Consider the following 26901-nt stretch of genomic DNA (forward strand, 5'->3'; position numbering starts at 1 on the left):
CAGCTAATAATCAGACAAGAGACACAGCGCAATTACTACAATGAATGTCAAGGACTCGCAGAATACCTCATAACTATAAACGCTGTGTCTACAAACTGCCAGTTCATCAGCAGGGTTAAGAAAGTGACAAGGAGTCCTGACAAATCCGCAGAACCCATCACTTGGCCACATTTGCATAATAAAATGCCTCCGTCTGTGGTCAGCGTTTTGTAAAGTGCGCCAGTTAAGAAACCGGATGGAGATGAGCAAGTGAGCGATGAAGAAAACGCCTGCACTAGCCATTCATTAAGCTGATCTGTGTTTAGATGGTCTAAGATCATGGCATCACACACCACAGGTTCTTATTACATTACAAGGCGCACCACAGCCAAAATACCATTGGTCAAATCTAAAATAATCCAAAATAAAATCTAAAATAATCAGGAGCAAACACAGACCCAGAAAAACAGCACCTGCCGGCGACACCTACACAACATTTAGGCAGGTGGACTCTTTACCAAGGGACTCCACTTGTGAGCAGAGAACAGATCTCTGCCATGTCCATTAAATCCATCCCCTGCTCTAGATAAGAGCTGTCTGATTATCTGTGTTCCTCTCATTACAGCAGGGAAATATACAGAACGTGGGCTCCTCTGATATTTATGACTCCAACAATACAGGAATTATGTGATGGACAGAGAGGTGGGGGACACAGATGGAGATACGTAGCAAAAAAAAAAAACAACAATAAAAAATAGGTAGAGATGGGGTGGAGGAGGAAATCCAAATCCGACGAGAAGGAAAGAGCAAATCCATACACAGAATTTAAAAAAAAAAAAAAAAATAATAAAAGTAATAAATAAATAAAATAATATAAACTCTCATAGTAATACCTTTTACATTTAAAAATATATATATTTATATATTTTATATTTATATACATAAAAAAAATTATTTTAAAAACCTGAAATATTTTATAGTTTATTATAAAAATATTTATAAAATATTTCAGGTTTTTTTTTTTTTAAATATAAAAAAAATGAATATACCCATATATATAAATAAATAAGCTGCTTTTGTTTTTCCCCCCATATCACAACACTCTAATATAATAAAAAATTCTAATATAATAGATTCTGATAAACACAGAAAACACATACACACAAAAGAGAGAGAGCAGAGCTGCATGACAACAGACAAAACGACACATTACTGATATTTCTTGCAATCTATTCAAATAAACTAGTTAACCTGCGATTTGCCACACTTCATGAGGATGTAGATGATGTCTATTGCCTTGTTTCCTAAATCACAGATATCCCGAGTCCTTCTTAGGATGTTTTTATCAAAACATTTGCAAACTTGTCTCAGAATCTCGGAGATGTTGAAGAACACAATAACAGAATTGGCAAGAGCGTGATTTCTAACGATCACATCATCAAAAGAGTTACAGACAAAGCCCACATTGAAGAGACCCAGATCACTCAGCACTGTACTGCAGCGTCAGTCATCTTACTACACGTGTTGTCTTCATCTGACTGCTTTACCTAAATCTAATACCATGTTTACGGATCAAACGATTTCTCATCAATCATGATGCGGTGTGCAGATTAGGGGCTGAAACACAACGGCGACTAAATAAGGAAACAAAAACTTCTATGGAACTAATTATTAAACACCGCTCTTAAAGAGACTGAGGTATAAAAGGCAGGAGGCTGAGCCTACATAAGGGAAAAAAGTGCTAGCATTACAGGCTTTTCAAACAACTTACCCCCGAGTTCTCTTCTTTGAAACACTTCACACAGCACAACACTCTATTTGAGCCGAAACCAACGAAAACGTTTTTTTTTTTCTTTGGTGGGTTACAGTAGAACAAAATGATGACACACACATGCTATAGTGGACAATATTCAAAGCCACAAAATAATCAACTTAAGACTAATCAAGTTATTAAATGAGTAAAGCTACAGAGCAAATAACTGTTTACTATTTTCTATATTTGTCAAAAAGGGCATCTGCGTTAAGCTGTAACTGACAAATGTTGTTGTTACAAAAAGAGTCTACTGTTAAAATTTTGGTAGAATTCAATTAAATTAAAAGCTAATATCATAAAAAAAATGTTTAGTAGACAAAAGGTAACTTGTAAAACAAACCCATGGTGTTCTACAAGTGTTTAATTAAAGAGTAACAAAAAAAAGGCCTTTTCCTATGGGATTAGATCTAGAATGATAAAGTTATTTCTAAAAAAGAAATGTCACCGTATTAAATGTGATACAGAAGATATAAACGCCATATTTCGCACTCAAGGTTTCTTCCTTTACCATTCAAGGGAGTTTTTCCTCACCACAGTCGCCTGAGTCACCTCAGTCTTGCTCGTTGGGGATGAACACAAACATTTAAATAGATCTAATATTAATCTTGAATTTTCGTATTCTATACCTTATATTATTCTTTCTAATAACCTTTTGTTTTATGTTTATGTTTTGTAAAGCTGCTTTGAGACGATGTCAATTATACAAATACATTTTAATTGCATTGAATTGAGTATTGAAACCTGGCGAAACAGAGAGCATTCTGTAATCAACTGACCATCAAATCTAAATCAAATCGTTTCGTATAAGCCGATATTCAAGATAAAACGTTGTATAAAACGTACCCCAGCCCATGTAATATAACGAGAAGAGTCCAGTTCACAAAACATCCCTCAAGTGACCTCTTCGACACAGTGCAGTTATAAGAACGGTGTTTCCAGTGTGCACACACACCCCAATCCCCCCACCACACACACACACACACACACACACTTTCTCTTGACCTGCTGGTACAGAGGAAAAAGCCTGGAGAAGAGCGGTGTGATTTACAGGCCTTCCCTAAGACCTGCAGACAAGGTTACAGGGTCAGCACAGACATTAAAGGGTCAGTGTGTGGCCCACTTGGGGACAATTACTTGCGGTCGCGGCTAAGTGGACACTTGATTGAATATGACGGCGCTGGGAATGCCGCAGCCTCGCCGATACCAATTCCCAGAGCCATTTAGAATAAAAGACCCTCGTGATAGGCCGCCTTTATGGCCCAAATTCATCTTCCTTTGCACTTTAGGAAGGTAAAAAAAAAAAAAACATGATAGAGGGTTATTCTCCAGATGAGGCTGTGACGAACATTAGTGTCAAGTACTAACGTTGAGTAGCAAACACAAGGTGAGTAGAAGGGATGTTTTGTGGAATTAACATGGCAGTTAAGCTCAGTGTGAGCTTGTTGTGTTCTCATGCTGTGTGTTAACAAGTGTTTCTTAGCTGACACACTTCATGGCAGGTTACAAGCTGTGACGCAATTAAATGTGATACAGAGATATACATGGCATATTTCAGTGTTACGGATTGTGTGTATCCAATTAACACAGGTAGATGTTTTTTGAGAGCAGGAAAACTTCAAAACCAGAGACCAAACCATACAGACATACTTCCTAATTACGGCGAACACAATACAAAAAATGGTCTGCTGTGTATTACCTGTATATTTAAGTACATGAACAAATAGCATGTGTATACACACACACACACTACGGACAATTTAGAGATGTGAATCAGACTAAAACACATGTCTTTGTACTGGGGGAGGTAAAATCTAATGGCAATGGCCTCATTCAAAAAGATAATGCTCCTTGCCTCGCTGCAAAAGCTGCCCAGGAATAATTTGACAGACAGTTTAACGTGTTTTTATCTGTAGGATGTGCTGGAGAAACAAGTCTGATGCATTGAGGCCCCACCTCTAAACTTCTAGGATCTGCTAACTTAAGGATCTGCGGCCAATGTCTTGTTGCCGGATACCACAGAACACCAGAGGTCTTGTGGAGTCCATCAGATCAGAGTATTTTTGGTGACACAAGGGAGACCTTATTAATGAGAGGGGTAAAAAGAGAACGGCCAGACTAGTTTGAGCAGACATGGAAGTGACAGGAACACAAATGACCAGAGATGTATCTCAAAACGAACATCTCAAACCCTGTTGAGGGTCATTTTGAGCACCAAAAGGTGCTACTAACTTAGGAAGACCAAGTCAATATGCTCCTCTATCTCTGTATGCTCCTGTATGCTCCTCTTCCATGCAACATGTATTGGATATGTATAAGAAAGGGTCATGATGTACAGTCAACATTTTTTTTTTAGCAAAAATGGCATGGTTGAAAGAAAAAAAAAAAAAGAACTGAAATGTGTACGTGTTTCCTGTACAATGGTTCCAAATATCTGCCTTTTCAGGAAACAAATGTCACAATAAAGGACTCTCACTTTCTGACTCATTAATGAATTTACACTTACTGCTGTCGAAAGTGCACACTTATATTCTTACCTCCGCATAAACACACTTGGTGCAGAGATAACATCTTTGAACATGACTGTTTACTCATTTCTTTTTTACAGAAAACAAATCCCTACAATGTGCCAACTGAGCAACTTGGTCTAGCAGCTGCGTGCTGGTAAACAGGGCACCTGGCATAGATCGCAAAAGCGTGCGCGGCAGCAATGCCTTGTGAAGGACTAATCTAAAGGCAGACGCAAAGCAGGAGCGTGGAAAAAGGGGAAAGACAAGAAAACCAGAGGGAAATTGTGAGACGCAGAGGAAGAGAGAGTTAAGAGGGAGGAGTGAAGCCGAGAAGGGGCGAGGTTTGGGAAAAGGAATCGGGGAGACAAGGTTCCTTGGTAATGTCCTCTACACCTCATTAATAGAAGCACATTCTAAAAGAAAGAACGAAAAAGTAGAAATAGGGAAGAAAAAAAAAATAAAATAAAAATAAAAATATCTCGGAGTGCTTTCTGGACTAACGCATTAATACGGAACCATGTTCATGTGATTTATGGTGTGACTTAACCTGCAAACATTAACAGTAATCAGTTTTGTTTTCATAAAATACGTGTAAGAACACTCGAACGTATGATTTGCTTTGAACAAGCCTAAGGATGCCTGTGTACACACCAGCATCACAACGTTCTGGCTTATAATAGATCACTTTGCTATACGCTCTTGCGTGCTGATTTCCTCTTCCTCGTACTTGGATTTTCACTGACGAATACTCCTCGACCCGTACGAATGGGTGATGGATTTTGAAAAATGACAAGGGTAGAATCGCAAATGTAGATGTGACTTAACTCACATCTCACACTGCAGGATTTCTAAACATGAAATGATGGTTTGGAATGAATTTTTTTTTTTTCCCCCCCAGAATTGTAACTAGATCTTGAAACTCTTATATACATGGTCTCCCCTTTAATAACATGGCGTCCTTAGTTTCAAATCTTTATCGTCCAAGTGGTCAATCTGTTACCAAATCATATGATTTTGATACTTACTAAGCAAAAAACCCAAAAAAAAGGGTTTAATATAAACCATAAATACATTTTGGTAACAGTCGGCTAAAAGGCTCTCGCCCAGCTGAGAATGCTTTGCTTAAACTTTTCTCCTTGCTATCTCAGGAGATTTAATGGGGATTCTCACCTACGGTTCATTTACATACCAGCTTTCTCACTGAACCTCATAAGTCGAAAAGAAATGTAGATTTCTTCTCAAACTAAAAAGAATCAGTACCAAAGATGAAACCCACACAATTTGCCACTGTACCAGCTGCGAGTTTTTTCCCTGTCCGTTTGCACACGAGACGGTTTACTGAATTAAGGCATTTTCAGGTTGCTGGGTGAAGAGGTGTATAACACATCGCCTCCAAACACAATACAGTTTTAACTACTTGATCAAATGCATTCCTTGGTAATAACAGATTATTTGAAGATTATTATTAAACCTTGCTCACACAAACCATACATCATTAAATGTTGACAACGAAGAAGTAAATTTCAGTATTCGGCAGACTCCAAGACTCAACATTACATTTAATATAAGACGCTGTAGCGTATCTCCCCCAAGTACGCATACGTAAGCATGCTTGTAGTAAAACTAATAGACCTTTGTGAATTTGAATAAACACAGAGATGTTGTTGAGATCTCTGTTTGAAAGTGAAGAGGAAACATGAGATTACTGGGGTGTTTTCTGTCAGCAGAAAAAAGTTCAGAGGGAGGAGAAAACTACCTTTTATTTCCGTCTGCGCTCGCTGCAAACTATAGAAATATAGTAACTACTAGATCTCTTTTTAGATTTGTTTTTCTTTTTTTTTCTTTTCACACTGTGGGCATCTGCACTAAAGGGCACAGTTTTACCAGTAAAATGGTTATCGTTAGATCTGTTAAAACAAAATGTTCCAAGAAGCTCCTGAATTCAGAAATTCACTCTAAATGTTTTGACAGTAACAATTAAATGGTATTGAAATGTATTAATTGAGTAGCGAAAAGCCTCAAACATTAGTTCTCTCAATTTTGCTGGGACTATTAGCATTAGCATAACATTTGCTCAGTGAAATAGACAACAGTTAGATGCTATCTAGTGTATAGACAATACCAGTGTATACACAAACCCTTTGCTTAGCTTAACGAACACTCGCTCGGTTTCAGGAGCTGCTTTATCCTGAACAGGGTTGTGTTGAATCTGGGAAATGGGATCACATGCAAGTTTCGATTGAAGGTTTTATAAATCCATATTTCCAGACGTGAGAAGACTCGTTTCATGTTCATACGCAATTTTCTGCCAGACTGAATCAAAAGGTTGTACACATAGAACGTGTTTGTTGATGAACGTTTTATGAGAAAATATATATAGCGGATTTGTGTACACTAACCACGAACTGAGCAACAGGCAATCAGTTGCCCCATCACTTGGTGGTGGTGGTGGAGTTTTCCCAAAGAAGTATTCGGTAACCAAGTGGGCATCAGGCGAGTGCCATCTGGGTGCACTTATTTAATGCTGGCACAAGTCCCGCGGCAGCCCTGCCATGGAGCAGGGTGGAGGGTGTGGATACAGAATAAATTGCATCATTTACTTAACACCCATTTACCGATGTGGCCATTAAAAAGCCATGACTATATAATTTGGTTACTTCAGCTGCTGGTTGCTGCCGTCAGCCAAATTGTATGCTGTGCGGGTCACGGTACGGATAAAATGGAAGGCCAAGGCTTAAAACACATGTTTTAACAAGCCTTGATTTATTTACACCAGAACACCACAGACAGCTAACGTGACTAAACTACCACACAAACAAGTGAGGAATATTGTAATGACAACGCCAAGCCCTCTTTAATTGTTGTGCGGCATTCAGAAAAGCTGCATTTGCGTGTTGATCGTGTAGCATTCCGTGTAGAAATGAGGACACCGAGGTATGGGCAGGGCAATTAAACAGGTACCAGACAAACACGCCGTAAATATGGTGTGAAATTGAGACTCCATGCAATTCCTTCCTGTCAGGTTTCGAACTCTTTTTCATATACTTCAACCTTAATGTTTATGCTTGGCCCCATTTTCATCTTAGGTGAATGGAACTGCTTGTGTGTTTGGAGTCATCTTGCTGTAATGTAGTACCAGAACATGGGAGGAAAAAAAAAAAAAAAAGCACCTGTGAAATGCAGAGCCCATGTCATGAACTCACTTATCAAAATGAGAACTGGGAGCTATGACCAGCAGAGATGATGAACAACCTGCTTACCTGTCAGAAAAGGGGCCTTCGGGCGCGAGTGGAGAAGATCAAGATGGACCGCTTCTTCCAAAGCCTTCTGCCGGCAGACTCTGAAATAGCCAATATATTCCTATTACAATAGAACAAAGATTGAATCACTTTCTAATGTCACTTCATGAGCTTTGGGAGCGCTTCCTGCACTTGTGCATGCAATTAAGCCTGATTCAATCCCAGATTCATTGTTTAATGGGAGCTAATTGTGCTAATCAAGCATCTCATATTAAGTCGATTTTCATTTGTGCTGAAAGGGCCGGAGGGCTAAACACCGCCGAAGACATCAGAGAAACACAAACTTTGCTTCGACAAGATGCAAGGTGCACAAAACGGTCTTAAAAATGCTGAAATGTCATTTCAAATCATGAAACACGAGTGCAATTACACAAATTACCATCTTGGCTCAATGCAATATTAATTCAATGAAATGATTTACTCTATTTAACCTATTAAGCACTGCATTTGTGCTCTCAACATAAAAAAAAATATCTTAGGACATTAGTATATATGTTTAACAATTCACAAAAGTATTTCCCAAGTTGCCTTGTCACTAACTGTCAATCAACACTGGCATTAAACAACCTTATACAGCCTACAAAACATAGTTTAGAAAAGAATCTTTAGGTTTTAGATCCAAGTTAGGCTTTCAGAGAGTCAAAGTCTTTCCAAAAACATGACGAATGAGTCCACGTAATTAAATTCACTATAACAAAAAAAAAAAAAAAAGAATAAAAATGAAAGATTAAAAAAAAAAAAAAAAAAAGGTCCACCATTGTAGTGAAAAAGAAAGATTTGATTTTGAGCTCAAAAGATGAATATGAGGCAACAGCTCAGAATTACACCTTTCATTTCCTAATAATGTTTTGTTTCCAGCGATCAAAAATATTGGAACATATTACTGACTCTTGTTCCCTGTGTGCGCCCTGTTAGACTGATTGTTTAAATAATTAATAGCCCTGATAAGTACTGTCATGAACTTTTAGTCTAAACTCAGGGATTCGCTGGTGAAGACTTGATCCAAAAGAAAGAAAGGATTTGTTCATGATCCAAACCTTCTCAGATCGACAGTGAAACATGGTGGTGGTAGTTGTCATGGCTTGGGCTTGTTTCTGGAAGAGGTTTATTATTCATTAGTGATGTGACTCATGATGGTAGAAGCAGTCTGCCAACTCGACAATCGAAGGTGTTAGATAAGCTTGGAACGGCATCGCAAAAGAAGAACGCGACAATTTGGTGATGTCAGCAGGACTTGATACGGGTATTGCAAACGCAAATGGATGCAAGGACATAAATAAATATATATATATATATATATATATATATATATATATATATATATATATATATATATAGATTTGTATATATCAGAAAACAAATTTCTTCATTTCTGAGATACTATCTCCGATTCATCGTTTGAAATCAAACTTTAGTCTTTAGTCTTTGGCAAAAACAGGGGACTGTACAGCAAAATCATCTCAATAAGCTGGAATAAAATAAGCAAGAGCTCTAAAACAGCAGGATATAAACACCTGGAAAAGGGAGTCAATCTTGCTGTATTAAAATATGTAAATAATGATGCAATCCCCAGGTTTTTTTTTGCCTGAATATGGAGTTGTCATGGCACCGCCATAAACAGTCGGAACTGTTTCGAGTCAGCTGGTGAGTGCTGAAGACCCGAAGCACCTGGACGATGGCACTATAAAGGCAGAACAGAAACAAAACTGTTTCCACACTCTATGTGCATTGTCCTGCGTGGATCCCTAGAGACCCTGTAAGCACGGTGCGTGTTGTGGCCAAAATCTGCACTAAGCTCTTCTCATACGATCCTTTCCCTCAAAAGCTTGGTGCCAAAGCCAATTAGTTTCGTGATTAATTTAGTCATTAGCTTACTTTCGGCTGAGGTGATGTAGCAAACAAAAAAAAAAAAAAAAAGACTCGCAGGGTAAACTCGCATGTCTACACTAATTACAGCTTTGTTTATTACAATTCCTCTGACAGGAGCATATGTTTATCAAATAAACAAGCAACAGCTAGTCAATTACAAATTTCCCAATTTCATCAGGGATCAAAACTCCCAGCAGACCTGTTTTACGTAGGACACCTTATTTTATATAAACACATACACAAAAAAAAAAAAAAAAAAAAAAAAGATGAAAGAAAAGCTCCTTCGGATAAGAATCCTTTGAATCCAGCCAAGATTCAGTTGCGGAGAAAATAATATCTTGTGTATGCCGTGCTAATTAACCCAAGTTCATTCATACACACTGGTTTATACTAATTAAATGTGTTGTAATTGTGGGCACATTACTACGAAGGGTATGAGATACTTCCTCAGAAGCAACTCATAACCCGTTTGCTTTTCACACGTTACTACGGCAAACGCTAAGCAACTCCAAAGACGTAGACCGAAAGCACGTTCGCCTAGTCGACGTTAACGCGTTTCTGTTTCGAACGCTGGCTCAGAGAGCTCAGATCTCAGTGCTGACATCTTATTACGTCCACTGCCATAGTGCTATTTCAAGAGCGAATCTCAGAACATTTCATGATCAAAGCAGAGCAAGTTTTCCTGCACCGTGAGAAGATGGAGCAGCCAAGTCCTGCCTTGTTAAACCTCTTGTCTGGGTGGGGCTCTGACTCCACATCACTCCGAAAAGAAAACGTCAGGCGGAATTCTGCGCTCTCGGGTAAAGACGTAACAAAGGTGTAACAAGACGAGAAACAGGACTATAGGCTATACTTCATAAATGTCTCTTTAATAGGTTCAATTGTGCTTTAAACTGTCGAACTATTATGTGCTAAAGAGTCTCGATATTTTCAGGTTGTAGGGACCCTTTCTTGACCAGTCAAAACTAAGCCACGGAGAAAATATCAAACAACACTTCCTAATAAAATGGAGAGTGCCCAGAAACCTTGCCAGTATGATGTATGACATTTTTACTAAGCACTAGACAAAAGATCATGAAAATTCCTGGAAAGGAAGGCAGGTTACATAGAAGAACCTGGTGACCCCAGAGGGCAGAGATCGGAGGAAACTGATCCAGCACTCTGATCCCAGCTCAGCTGTCAGCTTCACAGCTGGCACAAAGGCACCTGGAATAATCACACCATTCCAACCTCTAATCCAATCAGTCAAGCTCTGCACTCCAATAAGTGATACGCTCAGGATGAGCCGCGGCTCAGATATCAGGATATCGGACAGAGCAGAGAAGTTGGCACAGAATGATCAGGGAGAAGGAAGTAAATGCTGTCCTTGGTTTTGATCAATAAATAATTGGCCGTTGGAAACTGACTCATTATGTCATTCATAACTACCAAACAATTATTTAAAGAGTAGAGATACATATGCACGGCTGGGTGACAATTTAAAAACCAGGAAAAACTGGTGGCCTAAGGCATTGAGCTCAGTGATTTTATTTATTAGTAGTTTTTTTGTTAAATACAGCACTGGAAATCGCAAAAAGGTTTTTATTACATTTTTTGTTATTTAGTTCTTATACTGTACTTATTAGCCTTTAGATCATTTGAATTGAATTGATTTAATCTAAACCTTGATAACTCCAAGTCAATAAATAAGGCCAAAAAAAACCCACAAAGCTCTGTGGTTTGAATAAATAGACAAAATATTCGTCAAAGTTTTAATTATACTTATTATTTTACAATTCGAAGCAATCCGTGGATATAAAAAAAACATTAAAAAAAAAAACTCCTGACTTAAAGCAAAAGCTTACTTCAAAATCAATAGTTATTCTGTTCACTTTTATCCTGTGATGATGGGAATGGTCTCTCAACCACAAAACATGTAACAAAGTCACCAGACCACACGACTGAACACCTACGGGAGAATTTAGACCTAACATCATACATATCGTTTACATCAGGTTGTTTTTTTTCCCTTTAATTTGTCACCTGATGCAGGACGACTAAAAATCTGTGGAAGCACGAAGACACATCTGTCCAAACCTGATGATGTCCGGTGTCCGGCACACACACACACACACACACACACAATAGATACGCTGTACAGTAATCTCTCAGAATGCACCATCAGTTCCACAGTCCTTCTTTAACTTACATGCCTGGATTTATCCTCTGATTTAGATCAGTTTAAGCCCTTAACGCTGTACTGAATATAACATCGATATATTCGGCTCACTGCTTTGAAATATTTAACATGTTGGAAAAATTCTGAACTTCAGGACTGGCAAACGTACAAGCGAAAACATTCTGCAGCTATTTGCAAAGGGCTGAAAGAAGGAAAGAAAAGTTCAGTCCAACACTTCAAACCTGGGTCAGGCAGAGTTTGCCAAGGTCTGTTTCTGCATAAGTGAGCACACAAACCCCAGTGCCTGTTCAAATACTCTCTCTCGCTATCGCTCGCTATTCTTTCTCTAGAAACTCATGACAACGGCAGCAGCAGCAATGTTTGATCTTCTGTGTTTTCCTTAATCTGGGTTGTCAAGGTTCGCCCGCTGAAGCCTGTTTACTTCTCCAACAACAAAAAAAAAGCTTTCTTTTTTTCTTTCCCTTTCTCTATTTCTCACTTTTCTTCCTCTTCTTTAAGACAATGACTGATCCAAAGCACTGAGCTTGCACTAGTCCCCGGTCCTGAGAAAGATTTTGTTTTTTGTTTTTATTAAGTGACTTTATCATATAAGCATTTAAGATTTAAATAAATTGTTTATTTAAAACAACACTTACTATTTTTTCAGAAACAAGGCCTGTTTACACAAACATCTATAGATGGACCAGTATAAAAAAAATCAAATATGTTAAATAGGAAACATTATTGTATTTAATATAATATAATATAATATAATATAATATAATATAATATAATATAATATAATACACACAGGTCGAGATATTGTATATATATAAAATGTATATCCCGTTTTAAAAATAAATAAATAAAATAATTCAAAGAACAAATATATAATTTATTTTTTTAAATATGGGATATAAATTTAATTCGATAAAAAAAAAAACTATTGTACCCATTTTTAACACACTAAAGTGGTACAAACACTATTATAAATAACACAAACTGAATTACGTGTGAAACAGAAAACAAACCGCAAATTCGGTGTTAAAAGAAAAGTGTTTAAAGTCCTAACGTCGCTTGAACGTTACCGTGGTGATAAACACGGGCTCGGTCCCAATCCGCAGCCTCTACACTTACTGTCACACACTAATTTAGTCACCAGTCAACTTTCACGTCGAAATGCTGACGATTCTGACGCTTTCGAGCTGTTAGGAGAAGTTTCGGGACTCCAGAAAACGTGCAGTTTACAGACAGACGGTTTTGTTCAGCGGTGTTTGGACTAAAGGTGGTTTAAGCACCAGAGCTGAAGTCGTTGCTAAAGCGCTGGATGTGCGCTGATTTGTGTCTCCGGCTGAATTGAACACGTGTGGAAAAGGTTCAGAGCTGCTGAAGACTCTGCAGAAGCTCAGCGTCCTGTAACGAGCGCGGATTTTAATTCAAAACGTACAGAAAAGACCTTCGTGTATGTCCATAAACTGCTCGCTGCTAGCGGTCGGTGCTATAACGTCTTATAAAGTCTTATAAAGTCTCCTGTGTTCGTCTCAAACTGCGCGTTTCGTTTTAAAATGAACGCCATTTTAATGTGACACCTGGCGGTTCGGCTTCGTTTGCACACCGTAGACGTTGTTGGGTGATTTGTTTGTCTGTTTGTTTTTGTTTGTTTGTTTTTGTTTACTCGCCGCGACACAAACGCGCGCGCGCGCGCGCACACACACACACACACATACATACACACGCGCGCGCGCGCACACACACACAAAGCCAAACTCCAGGTGCTTTTGACCCCGGGATACAAAGTAAAATATTACACAGAAACGAAAGAAACATTATGCGCAACTTACCGTAATTCGGACGTGTTTTTTTTTGTTTTTTTTTTAAAGAATAAGACGCGGCTGCTGAAAGCGACGGTTTTGAACTGTTGGCGTGATCTTGTGTTTGGTCAGAGCGCGTGCGAGAAATCTGACTGTAAACACTGAATTACTCCGCTTTAGGGACTAACTTAAGCGGTCAGGATCCACGCGCGCCTCTGACCGGAAAGCGCTGTGTGTGAATCGGTGGGAATCAGCACTTTATACAACGCTTTAAAACTTCAGTGAGAAACGCGGGATCCTTCCGACGTTTTTACACTTTAATAAGCCTCACGAGAGAGAGGGGAGAGAGGAGGAGGAGGGTTGGGGGTGTCGCGGATTTAGATGTTGTTGTTTTTTGACGTTCCCAGTCCGTGACGTCACATCCACCTGCTAAATAAACACCGCTCGACTAGGCGCACGAGCTACAATAAACTCCATGTAAACAATAAGTAAAGTGGAAGTTTGCGGACGACGTTTTCGTGGCCCGTTTCTTTGCTTAAGTAGTAAATAAGTCAATAAAATAAATGTAATATTTTAGGAAGTAAAACTAGTCAGGAGTCCAGGTGAATCACTACACGGAGTGAGTCGACTCATCCTCTTGAGTCTTTTATCCAATGATACTGCAAAGTTCTGAGGCTAAAAAGTTCAACAGGAGGGTAAACCCATGTGTTCGGGGGGAAAAAAGGGTGAAAATACAAAGTCAACCGTCTGCCTAAATGCCTACCGCCTTTATTTTATGTATTTATTTATTTACTTATTTTTTGTCACTTGCTTCAATTGATAAACAATATTGTTGACGTGTTTGTTTGTCATTGCATTAGTGTCTGTGGCTCGTGCGCTTCAAAGCCAATTAGATTAGTTTCATTTTTACTCCATGTACAAACTGCTCAGATATAACAACATAAAACAACCATGCAAATGAATATCCGTGTATTTCTGTTAGTGTTTGTAGGTGTGAATGAACGTCAGCAATCAGTAAATGTAACAAATCAGTTATGATGATATGCACGTCATCTATGATAATATGGGCTTCTATCAGCAATATTATAGTCTAATGAGCTAATCTGTAAATATCAGTGTATGTACAATGTTTTGAAAATGAGTCCCAAACATATGGATGAATGGATTTAACACAGTAATACAGTACATTTTTCATTACTGCACCACAGAGACATGACCGAGATGTACGAGTACAGAGCGCCCCCGTGTGGCCGAATAGAAGTAGCTCTGACACTGAACTTGTGCCCACGTGCTCCCCATGAACCTGCCTAGGAAAAGAAAATGGATGGATAATGATGTCACTATACTAAAATGCACATAGAGATTGAATTCAAAATGTAGAAAATACCACAATACATTTTTGCAATCCTTATATATCTACATTAACTGTTTACACATGGAGGGTTTTTGTTTGTGTGTTAATTAGATGTCTCCAAACATGTCATTACCAAAGGTAACAAGTTATTTTTTTAAGCTTTTTTAAAAAAAAAACCTTTAGTCAAAGTGATTAAATTGGTGGAGCACATTTTTTACATACTTTCGACTTGTAATTTCAGTGATGCTTAAAACGTTATTTACTCATAGCGCATCATTTCACCAATAAATCAACTTTCACTAACATTATTTGAAACAATTGTCCAAATCAAGCAATATTGCATGCACATGGTAAAAGTGAAACTGACTTCATATTCAAAGGTTGCTTATAAATACCATCCTTTAACACATGCACTTCCTAAAAAATATGGGAGAAATTTGACAATGATGCTTTTTTCTCTACTTTCTCAACTAAAGCTACCGTCAGAACGGAAAAATAATTCACTGAAGAGGAAAGGACTATGATATGTTCATGTACAAACAAAACAAAAAACAAAATAAAAACAGTACTGTGCAAAGGTTTTAGGCAAGTATAAAAATGCTGTAAAAATAATAATGCATATGCAAAATGCAAAGTGATCAAACAGAAGAAAAATCTAAATCTTTGGTGTGACTAGCCTTTGGCTTCAAACCAACACCAATTCTTACACTTGCACAATGTCAGAGATTTTGTAGGATCAGAGACAGGTGTATTAACAAGTTATACCAAACTGGTGCTAATGAGCAGCAATTTCAAATGTAGGTTGAAACACAGTCATGAACTGAAACAGAAAAAGGTGTGTAGGGGTTTAAACCTGGGTGAGGAACAGCTAAAGTCTGCTACTAAGATTTGTGAGTTTGTGGAAGTTTCATGTCACAGGTCATACAACCTGGCAAGACCGAGCACAGCTACAAAGAAACGGACAATGTCGTGGACCGTAGACACAGTGGTTGGCTAAGAAAACTTAATGCAGCAGATGAAATGCACATCATGCTTACTTCCCTTCGACATCTGAAGATGTCCAGCAGTACCAGGACTGGCAGAAACCAGTGGGAGAAGAAGTCCAGAGAAGTGTGGCCAAAACTGGGCTTCTTGGAAGAATTACAGGCAAAAAGCCATACGTTAAATTTGGAAATAAGGCTAAGCAAATCAACTATGCACAAAAACATAGGAACTAGGGTTAAAAAAATGGTAGTAAGTGCTCTGGTCTGATGAACAGGAGGCAGGTTGTTTGCTAAAGGGCTGGAGAGTGGTACAATAGTATTTGTCTACAGGCAACAGTGAAGCATGGTGGGGGTTCTTTGCATTTCATGGTGGGGGTTCATTTGCAAGTTTGGGGCTGCATTTCTGTAAATGGAGTTGGAGAGTTGTTCAGGATTAATGGTGTCCTTAATGCTGAGAAATACAAGCAGATACTTTTCCATAAGCAGACACATTGTCCATAATGCAGGGAGGCATCTGAATGGCCCCAAATTTATTCTGCAACAGGACAGTGACCCCAAGCATACAACCAATGTCATTAACAGCTATTTTCAACATACAGAAGAACAAGGAGCCCTGGAAGTGATGGTTTTGACCCCGACGGAGCCCTGAGCTCAACATGATCAAGTCTGTCTGGGATTAGGTGGAGAGACAGAAGGCAGCCTACTAGTTCTCCAAGATGTTTGGAACAACGTACCTGCCGAGTTCCTTCAAAAACCGTGCAGGTGTACCAGGAAGAATTGATGATGTTTTGCAGGCAAAGATTGCTCAAACCAATTCTGTTCATTTACAATTTCTCTGGATGTGGACAACGATACTCCAAAGTGTAAGTCAAAGTACACCGCAACTTACGTTGTGAAAATTGAACTGGAGATTCAGATTCAGAAAGAATGAGAGCAAGAGAGATTTTTTTATGGGAGTCCAAAAATACACTGAATTCCACGAATGAGTTTTAGCTGATAAATAAAACAGCAAGGCCTGCAGGCCTTATCATTTTAAAATGGACCAGATGCACATAAAATATCCAATAAGCTAGATTTATATAATATTACTAGCAAGTTAAAGGTTTACACACATCTCTACATTGTCGTAAAGCTTAAGTAAATCAGAGCTTAGGTAGCTGAAAAGATAACTTTGTACTGGTACATATTAAAGTATATTAACTCCTCATAGGTAAATGCTCACCGAGGTTAAGGTGTAATTGATATCAACAACACAGGCTACAGGCAACATTACAGGCTACCAGGACATTTCAGTTCCTGACAGAGGAGCATGGGGCATGGAGGTGGAGGTGCGGTGTATGGAGGGGTTTGCCTATCAGAAGGCACGGAGGTAATATGCACATATGCAGTTAATTACTGTTAATCATAATTAGACTCAGTAGAGGAATTATAAAATATTACACGATAGATCTCCCTCACATGTACTCTGTACCTATAAGGCTACACACACACCATTTTTTTATGGTGTAACCAATGTAACAGATCAAGTGAAGCTGATTCATCATGCAAATCATTCTTGATGGGATTAATGCATGATTATTTGATTCATCTAATTAATGTCATTTTGTTAGCTACTTTTTAACGCATGACTTGACTGAAAATATGAAAATAAATAACTCTGCACTTGCACTGAGGCCCTGGCCTCAGTAACATAAGGATTGTATTAATTATACCACATTGTAAAATTTTTTTTTTACTTGTCGAACAGGTTGCCATTAAATTTGCCCTGATGGACGATTTTCAATGAGCGCTGGCCATCGTAAGTACATTCTAAGATACAGATAAGCAATTCCTGCTAATTTGAACCAACCATTTTTGGTTCTGATATCAGCAGACTATTGCTGAAGACTTTAAATCTCCGTTATTCATCGATTAAATGGATTTACTCCAAACTGTGTCTCTTCTAATTTTAGCCTATAGAGACAAGTCCCGTTCTGACCCGTAGCTGGTCCGTTGTGAAAACGTCCTAGAGCTAACGGAGTGGTTCAAGATCCAGGATTACATGGTCTTGATATTAGAGAAACCCTGTCCCTACATGGACCTTCTGAATTTTTGTGAACTTCACATAGGATAACAACATTGCTGTTGTTGATAAATCCTTATCAACACGCAGAAGCTGCAAGTACAATTGAATGAATTTGTTTGAGGTGAACTGCACAAAGACACACCCTATACTCACTGCCCAGGTTAATCCATAACAGATATGGGACAGAATAAAAGAAAGCGCAGTGGAGAGTCAGGTTATCACTGTTATCTTCTCTCCCACACACAGTCTGCCAGAAGCTGCTTCACCCGGGCTATATCCAGTTGAGCTGGAAAATATAGAATAAACCTGAATGAAATAGAATTAACTCCATTTAAAGGCGTTTAAACATGATTTAACAGTATTTGATTAGTATAAAATCTTGTAAAAGACAACACAACACAACAAAACACAACGACTGTGCAATACTGTGAACTCTCCATTAAAAATAAACTAAATGCAAATGCTTAGATTTTTCAGGCATAATGCGTTTTAATGTGTAACTGAATTATATTCTTTTGATTTACAAAGCAGGGGGGCACGGTGGCTTAGTGGTTAGCATGTTCGCCTCACACCTCCACACCTCCTCGGGGTTTGATTCCCGCCTCCACCTTGTGTGTGTGGAGTTTGCATGTTCTCCCCGTGCCTCGGGGGTTTCCTCCGGATACTCTGGTTTCCTCCCCTGGTCCAAAGACATGCATGGTAGGTTGATGGAAAATTGTCCCTAGTGTGTGAACGCGTGATTGTGTGTGTGTGTGTGTGTGTGTGTGCCCTGCGATCGGTTGGCACTCCGTCCAGGGTGTATCCTGCCTTGATGCCCGATGACGCCTGAGATAGGCACAGGCTCCCTGTAACCCGAGGTAGTTTGGGTAAAGCGGTAGAAGATGAATGAATGGATTTACAAAGCATGCCCATCATTGGGGTTGCATGTCACACACAAGTCTGAGGCTATGATAGGAAAAGAAGAAAAGGAAAAATACTAGCGCTCCAAAACTGAGCCGCTTTACTGGTCGCCTCTATGGAAGCAGAAGGCAGTAAAGCAAAAATCCTCCTTCTGTAGAGGCAGAAGGTAGAAAAGCAGCAGCTGCTCCTTCTGTGGAAACAGGAGGTAGACCAATGTGACCTGCAGAGCCAGTGGCATGAAGCAGGGACGTCCTCTGCAGGACACGCATATTAACCAAATTTCTTTAAGAAATAACTAAAACAAAAACAACAAAAAAATAGAATTTCTAAAAATACTGGAATTCATGACTTCACAATTCAGCCTTAGACCCAGAAGAGGATGGGTTCCCTTTTGAGTCGGGTTCCTCTCAAGGTTTCTTCCTCATATAGTCTCAGAGAGTTTTTTTTCTTTTTCTCCTCCCCACAATCGCTCATTGGAAAGGATCTACGTCTAAATTTAAAATCTAATAAAAATGTCTGCTCAAAACAGAGAAAACAAAACCATAAACAACAAATAAAAAAGATAAATAATCAAATGAAGAAAGTACCGAATCAAACTCTGGAGCCCATTGTCTGATATCAATGATGAGAGTTAATCTCCAATAACAATTTTGCATAATTAGTATTTCATCAAAGACTGATGTCTCATCCTTTTTACTGTCCTGGAAGTAATGATAATGAAATGATTCTAACACTAGTGCACAAATCTGGGAAGCTGACTCTTCACCACAGGCTGTAATGAATTGTTATGAAGTATCTGTTTAGCAAATTCTGGACTGTGGTGAAGCGTGGAACATGATATATATGATATACATCATGATATACATAATATAAACACATTTCTCATGATGGATGATAACACACCTACACATACAATATATAAAGGTTTATATGAACATTTTTTACACTAGAATACCAGCACCTCAAAACGTACTCCTGTTCAGTTTCAAGTCTAATACTCTCTTTGTCTCTTCACTCTTTCAAATTTTCCCTTCCATTGTATCGTTTTTCATCCTAAAGCAACGGCCGCTTGTGTAATGAAAACTTGAGTGCATATAACTTGAGAACTTGGAAGGGCTAGAATTGTTCATTTACGTTCAATGCACTAAATGTCAAGTTTCTTCAACATTCTTTGCCCAATTATTCCACTTTAAAACTTAAAAATCAATGCACTAAACTCCAAGTTGAATGAACTTAAAACTACTTGTAACATTAATGGCCAATCACTCTGCATAATATTCATTCATTCATTCATTCATTTTCTACTGCTTATCCGAACTACCTCGGGTCACGGGGAGCCTGTGCCTATCTCAGGTGTCATCAGGCATCAAGGCAGGATACACCCTGGACGGAGTGCCAACCCATCGCAGGGCACACACACACACACACTCTCTCATTCAGTCACGCACTCACACACTACGGACAATTTTCCAGAGATGCCAATCAACCTACCATGCATGTCTTTGGACCGGGGGAGGAAACCGGAGTACCTGGAGGAAACCCCTGAGGCACGGGGAGAACATGCAAACTCCACACACACAAGACGGAGGCGGGAATCGAACCCCCAACCCTGGAGGTGTGAGGCGAACGTGCTAACCACTAAGCCATCGTGCCCCCATCTCTGCTTAATATCTTAAGTAAAATATTATTTCTATAAAAGTATCACTTTAAATGATTAAACTAGGAAATCACTGAACATCACTGAATCAAGTCATTAAAAGGGGAAGTCGTGGCCTAATGCTTAGAGAGTTTGACTCCTAACCCTTAAACTTGTGGGTTTGAGTCTCGGGCCGGCCACGATTGAGGTGCCGAACCCCCCCCAACTGCTCCCCGGGCGCCGCAGCATAAATGGCTTTAGCATGTGAATATTATTACAGTCAATATCTCAGAATCACCACAAACTAGGGCTGGGTGAATAATCGATTCAACTAACTATCGTGATTCTTTTTAAAACGATTTTAAAATCGATTGTTTTACCCAAAAATCGATTTATATTTGTTTTTTTATTGGGTGGTGGAGAGAAGTTACTGCATTTATTCCAGCAGAGGGCGCAATGCATTTGTTGTATGTGTATATAGTGTATGTGTGTATGAAGTCTTTAGTGTACTGTAGTGTATGACTTGTATCAGTTTTAAGCTGATGCCAGAAGCTAAACCATGGTGTTCAAACCAAACCAAACCTCTTCGAAGGTTCATGCTGCACCTTCATGTTTTAAATCTCAAGTTTGGAAACACTTTGGATTTTACACATTGCTGAGAAAAACAGCACTAGACATGACTAAAACGTACATTACTGAGACTTCATAAAGTCGACTGCATATTTTTTGGAGTTTTAAACATGTTAAGTTTTCAGGAGTTTTTTTATTTATTGTTATTTATTGGAACAACTTAGCAAAGCACGTCAGTTTATTTCAGTCACTATTTCAGTTTATTAAGTATTCGCTCTACTCATGTTGTTGCACATTTTACTGTTGTATTACTATTGCGTTTGGCACAAAAGCACTTAGGGTCATGAGAGGTGCCGATACTTAGGTGTTCAGATCACACAGGACCTGTCGTGGTCCTGTCTCACCAACACCCTGGTGAAAAAGGCCCGGCAGTGTCTTCATCATCTTAGATGCTTTAAGGACTTTAAACTACCCTCTCAGATGCTAAGGGCATTTAAAACCGTGCTAAGCCTGGTTTGGGAACAGTATTGAGCAAAACAGGCGTACTATCCAAAGAGATTTCTTTTTAAAATCCCAAATTATTTATTATAGATCATTTAATTTTGCAACTATTATTAATTATCCAGTACCTACATTGATAGAAAAGCTGGGAAAGATAAAATGATATGAATGATATGTCATTATTAGAATGAGGAGTCTTTTATTAAAGTCCTGGTGGTTTAGGCTTTAAGTAATTTGCTACATACTGTATATATCAACGTAAATTGTGGTGTCTGTTGTTGGTAAATAAACCATTTTAATAGTTTTTATTACATATATAGATCTGATGACATTTTAGAAAGCATGCATACAAATACGATCAAATATACAGAACATATAACAGTGCTAAACGTTGCTAAAGGGAAAACATATGAAGGGGAGATTTATATGATTATCCTTAAACTGAAGCAGTGACATACCCATTTCAACATTTTATGTAAGAAATGTGCCACATTTTCTGTTCCCAAAATGATCCGTTTTTTACAGTAGAGTCTGCAGAACTATCCCTAGTTCTTCCTATGTATAAACAATGATATTCGTGCCTTCCTGCCTTTCTGTATAGGATTATAACACAATACACAACACATAATATGCTGTTTTTGGTCTGGCATCTTTTTATCCTAGTGCTAGAAATGATTATGAACAACTCTTCAATGCTTGATTGTACAAGCATATATTTTAACTGGAAAAAAAACCTTCTTATTCTTAACCTTCTGTCCTTCTTATTCGTTTGAACAGAATTTGATGAGATTTCTGCCTGCTAGAATTGCCGTGGCGCACATCTGTTTGATAACTCAAATGCACTTCAACGTAAGATACTGTATGACAATACATAAGATCTTCTAAGGATTTGTGCATTTTTTTTCCTTTACCAACTGTGAAGATAAGCAATGGAAATTCACCAAGTGTCACTATAACTACAACAGGCATCATATCTTCTGGTCAAATGAGATCAAACCTTTTTCTCCTGTACATCATCATTATGTTTAATCCTGTGAAGACTAATGGTATCGCATTCTGTACCAATATATTTCAACCTTCTTCCAGATCAACAGGAGCGAGGGTGCCAATAATTTTGAAACCAGGGTTTTGTAGGAAAAAAAAATGGTGTGTTTCAAAAGATATGTATTTAATTAAAGTTCTCTGAGGAAACTCAAATCTCTTATTGCAGCAAAAGGAAAATTCACATTTTTACTTTATTTTAATTTTATTTTTGCAGAGACTAACTACAAAATGAGCAGAAAAAAAAGTCTGATGTTGCAATACAGCAAAAAATAAACATACCTTCTGGAGGCAGTATATATATATATATACACACACACACACACACACACGCACAATGTTGTGAAAAATTGTTGGCCCCCTTCCTGATTTTTTTGCATGTTCACACAAAAAAAACTTTCACACTTTAATGTTTCAGATCATCCAACAAATTTGAATATTAGTCAAAGATAACACAAGTAAACACAACATGCAGTTTTTAAATGAAGGTTTTTATTATTAAGGGAAAACAAAATCCAAACCTACATATCCCTGTGTGAAAAAGTGTTTGCCCCCTAAACTTAATAACTGGTTGGTCCACCCTTAGCAGCAAGAAGTGCAATCAAGTGTTTGTGATAACTTGCAATGAATCTGTTACAGCGCTGTGGAGATATTTTGGTCCACTCATCTTTGCAGAATTGTTGTAATTCAGCCACATTGGAGTGTTTTTGAGCATGAACCACCTTTTTAAGGTCATGCCACAGCATCTCAATAGGATTGAGGTCAGGACTTTGACTAGGCCACTACAAAGTCTACATTTTGTTTTTTTTTTTCAGCCATTCAGAGGTGAACTTGCTGGTGTGTTTTGGATCATTGTCCTGCTGCAGAACCCAAGTTCACTTCAGCTTGAGGTCACGAACAGATGGCCGCACATTGTCCTTCAGGACTTTTTGGTAGACAGCAGAATTCATGGTTTCATTTAACCAGATCCTGCAAGTCTTCCAGGTCCTGAAACAGCAAAACAGCCCCAGACCATCACACTACCACCACCATATTTTACTGTTGGTATGATGTCCTTTTCTGAAATTCAGTGTTACTTTTACGCCAGAAGTAATGGGACACACACGTTCCAAAAAATTCAACTTTTGTCTCGTCAGTCCAGAGTATTTCCCAAAAGTCTTGGGGATCATCAAGATGTTTTCTGGCAAATCGGAGATGAACCTTTATTTAAATTTGTTTGATTATCTGAAGCATTAAAGTGTGAAAAACGTGCAAAATAATAAAAAATCAGGAAGGGGGCAAACACTTTTTCACACCACTATATATATATTTATGAGAATTAAAGTGCTATTAAATAGTTGAGTTCTTTAACAGTGTAACTCCAGAGGTTGCAGAGATAGGGTTGCCAATTTTGGGAGGGTTGAAAATTAATGTTTAATATTACAAGCAAGGATATTCCCATAGTTCACCATGCTCCCTCTGATACGTCAGTACTGGTCCAAATATCTCACAAGGAAGCCATGCATCAAGGCTGTTCTCTGTTCTAGCACCTACTGTACGTGGTGGAAGGAACTTCTACTAGATGTCTGAACAGCTAAGTCTTCAAATAATAACTAAAGACCTGCTACTTCTTGGAGTATTTCAATGAGCCCTTTATACTAAACTTTTGTTGTCTGTGTGTTTTTTTTATACTATATTTCTCCATGACAAAGTCGTGCATATGAATGTGATTGTAAGGGGAATGAGCCGGATAGGTTTCAGAAAACAGACACCTTGAATGGTAGTTTGGCTTTGAGAAGAGCAAATGTGTGATATGAAAAATCAATGGTGAGGTGGGACAGTGGTCCTTGTGGAACTGGTAAGGGGTCGTGTTTCAGACCTTAGACTAAATGTAGAAAGAGCTATACAGTAAATGAAAAGACACCAAGGGCTGTGCCCTGTGAACACTAAGGACATTTCATACGTGGTCTGCTAGATTCAAAATGATTGTCAGGATACAATCTCTTACATGGACTCGAAAGGATACGGTCCAGAAAAATGCTAACGTTCAAGATCCTTCATTAATCTCAGACTTCTACCATGAACATCTATGCTGACCTGCTACCAGACCTAGGTACAGACCCAGACAAAGAAGCAAACTCAGACTTCATACACATTTGATGCACTTCCCGGTTCATAAAAAGTATAAACATTCATTCAGTACGAAGACTTTCCAAACATGCTGTTGACTGTTAAACTGTCTATTCGATAACCCTCTGGCTTTTATTGAACTGATCTATTGTGTTTGGACTTTTTCCTGCCCTACAACTCTGGATATCTGGAACTTTCTACACACAGATGCTCCTCCCATACCAGAATCTCCCATGTTAAACACCCACCAATATTTGACTTCTTGTTGACGTGGAATGTGCCCAGGTGATCAGACAATTTCCAAGGTTTGGAGAAACATTTTATCTTTTGTTTTGCATTGCATTGCATTGCACAGTTTATATTAATAGGTTAATCTTTACTTTTTGCCCTTAGCTCAATGTCGTATGTCGTAGTGTCTAGAAGAACATTATTTCCTTTCACTCTGTACTGCATCAGCTTTATATGGTTGAAAGGACAATAAAAGCTTCTTCACTCTTAAATTAACTTAAATCTTAGAGCACCTAAGAGATTTGTTGGTTAATATCCCAGCTAGGGGTGCATCCGTAAAATAAGTACAGACAGACAGAAACTGTCACGATCACCATGCACAATTCCCCCAGACCACCAGAGGGCATCCTCACTCATATTTCTTTCTTCCTTTGCCATCTGCCCCCACTTCATTTCATATTTCTGCACACTTGTTCTGTGTTCTCCTAATTAGATATCCTATCTGATTTCTGTAGCTGTGTCCGAACATCCCTACTATCGAGTAGACATAGCATTTAGTCGTATGACAAAGCAGTAATATGCCCGAATTTTCAGTATTCGTAAGACATTCTTGATGTCACCAGCAAATGTTTTGGTGAGGACATAATAACAAACAAGTTAAACATGTAGTTACAAGTACTTATTATTATTTGTCAGTAAGTAACTCTATTTGGATTTAGCACCTGGACTAGCATTCATTAGTTATCTAGTTGGCTAGCAATCAGCCATGATCTTCCATTGTATTACACATAACTTATTGTCTGTGGATTTCATGAATAATTCATGTTAATGAACGTTTGATTTCATGTTGTAGGAAGCTCTGACAGTGCCAGTTCCTTTCCAGCCAATGTTCATCTGTGGTCATCCATGGGTAAACTACACCTTTCACTATAGAAGAAGGCAATGATGGCAGTCGGGAGGGAGGAATATGACAGAGCAGTAACGAATCTATACACACATATTACACATATAATATTCTCGGGATATAATATAAAATAAATAAATAAATAAATAAATAAATAAATAAATGGAGAATGCTAGTTTACGGAGAACGGAGTTTATGGAACCAGAACATCTTTCCAGACACTTGAACCAATGCAAGATTTCACAATGTGTGTTCAGACTAATAAAGAGAAGGTAAAAGAGAAACCGGCAATCACTTGTAAAGACATGAATTGTTGTTATTATGAGTTACATGCATCTGACTGCCTTAGAATAGGAGCCATGGTGAAGGATTTTTGACCATGGTGGGTGTCTGGTGCTTCCATAGTTGTTATTCCAAGTTATTATTTCATATTATGTATATATCATATTGTATTATATATTTTTATTATTTGATCCAGATTAGCAGAACTTTAATGAAAAACTTCTCAGTAGGAGGAATCTTTGCAAATATTTTATACTTTTAGTGAGTGAACTGGCTGTTATGCTACTGCAAGGACGCGGTGCAAACATCATGAACACCGAGAAGGTCTAATGTTACTTAGGACATGTGGATTTCACAGCATGACAGTATATATAGGAGGAACGCTTGCTAATCTAATCATCATCATTATAAATGCTATAAATGCTATAAATTATACATGCTAATACATTAAAAGTTACACATTCTTAAGGGGTTGAGTATGTGGAACTAAAAATACCAGTGTGTATTAATCTGGAACCAGATGATCAGTGTGATCGGGGATTTGGTAGCCTGGCTTTTTGTGCGATAATCACTTTTATGGAAGTCTACAAAGAATTTAATAGTAATTAATTTAATATTCTGTTTAAAAAAAACAAAATAAACAAAAAAAAAACAGAATATTATCTTGCTTTTGGAAAAATAAGGTTAAATAGAGTGAGTATTGAAGAAAACACTACCCTCTCCTGCACTACCCCTCCTCCTTTTTTTTCTATTTCCCCCCTTTTTTCTTCTTCTTTCCCCCCTCCAGGCAGTCCCTTTTGCCCCATCCTCTGGCCGTGGCTCTAAGGTGTTGGACGACTGACCAGAAGGGCATGAGATCGAATCCCAGGTCCACTAAGCTGCCACTGCTGGG

General features: G+C 38.4%; 1 protein-coding gene across 7 annotated transcripts in view; it reads right to left on the reverse strand.

Moving 5' to 3' along the window:
• Nucleotides 1–13769, reverse strand: part of foxp1b (forkhead box P1b) — a 167031-nt gene extending 153262 nt beyond the window's left edge. For 3 of the 7 annotated variants that reach the window (XM_060868359.1, XM_060868362.1, XM_060868357.1), the window contains exons 1-2: nucleotides 13467–13769; nucleotides 7560–7639 (exon numbers count right to left, since the gene is read on the reverse strand). The gene's annotated coding sequence lies outside the window, so the exon portion shown is untranslated. The remainder of the gene's footprint in view (nucleotides 1–7559; nucleotides 7640–13466) is intronic. The other 4 variants (XM_060868366.1, XM_060868364.1, XM_060868363.1 and 1 more) reach the window with 2 other exon arrangements.
• Between the last annotated feature and the right edge of the window lie 13132 nt (nucleotides 13770–26901).

Source organism: Tachysurus vachellii, chromosome 4 (genome assembly GCF_030014155.1).
Source record: "Tachysurus vachellii isolate PV-2020 chromosome 4, HZAU_Pvac_v1, whole genome shotgun sequence".
In the NCBI taxonomy this organism is placed as follows: Eukaryota; Metazoa; Chordata; class Actinopteri; order Siluriformes; family Bagridae; genus Tachysurus; species Tachysurus vachellii.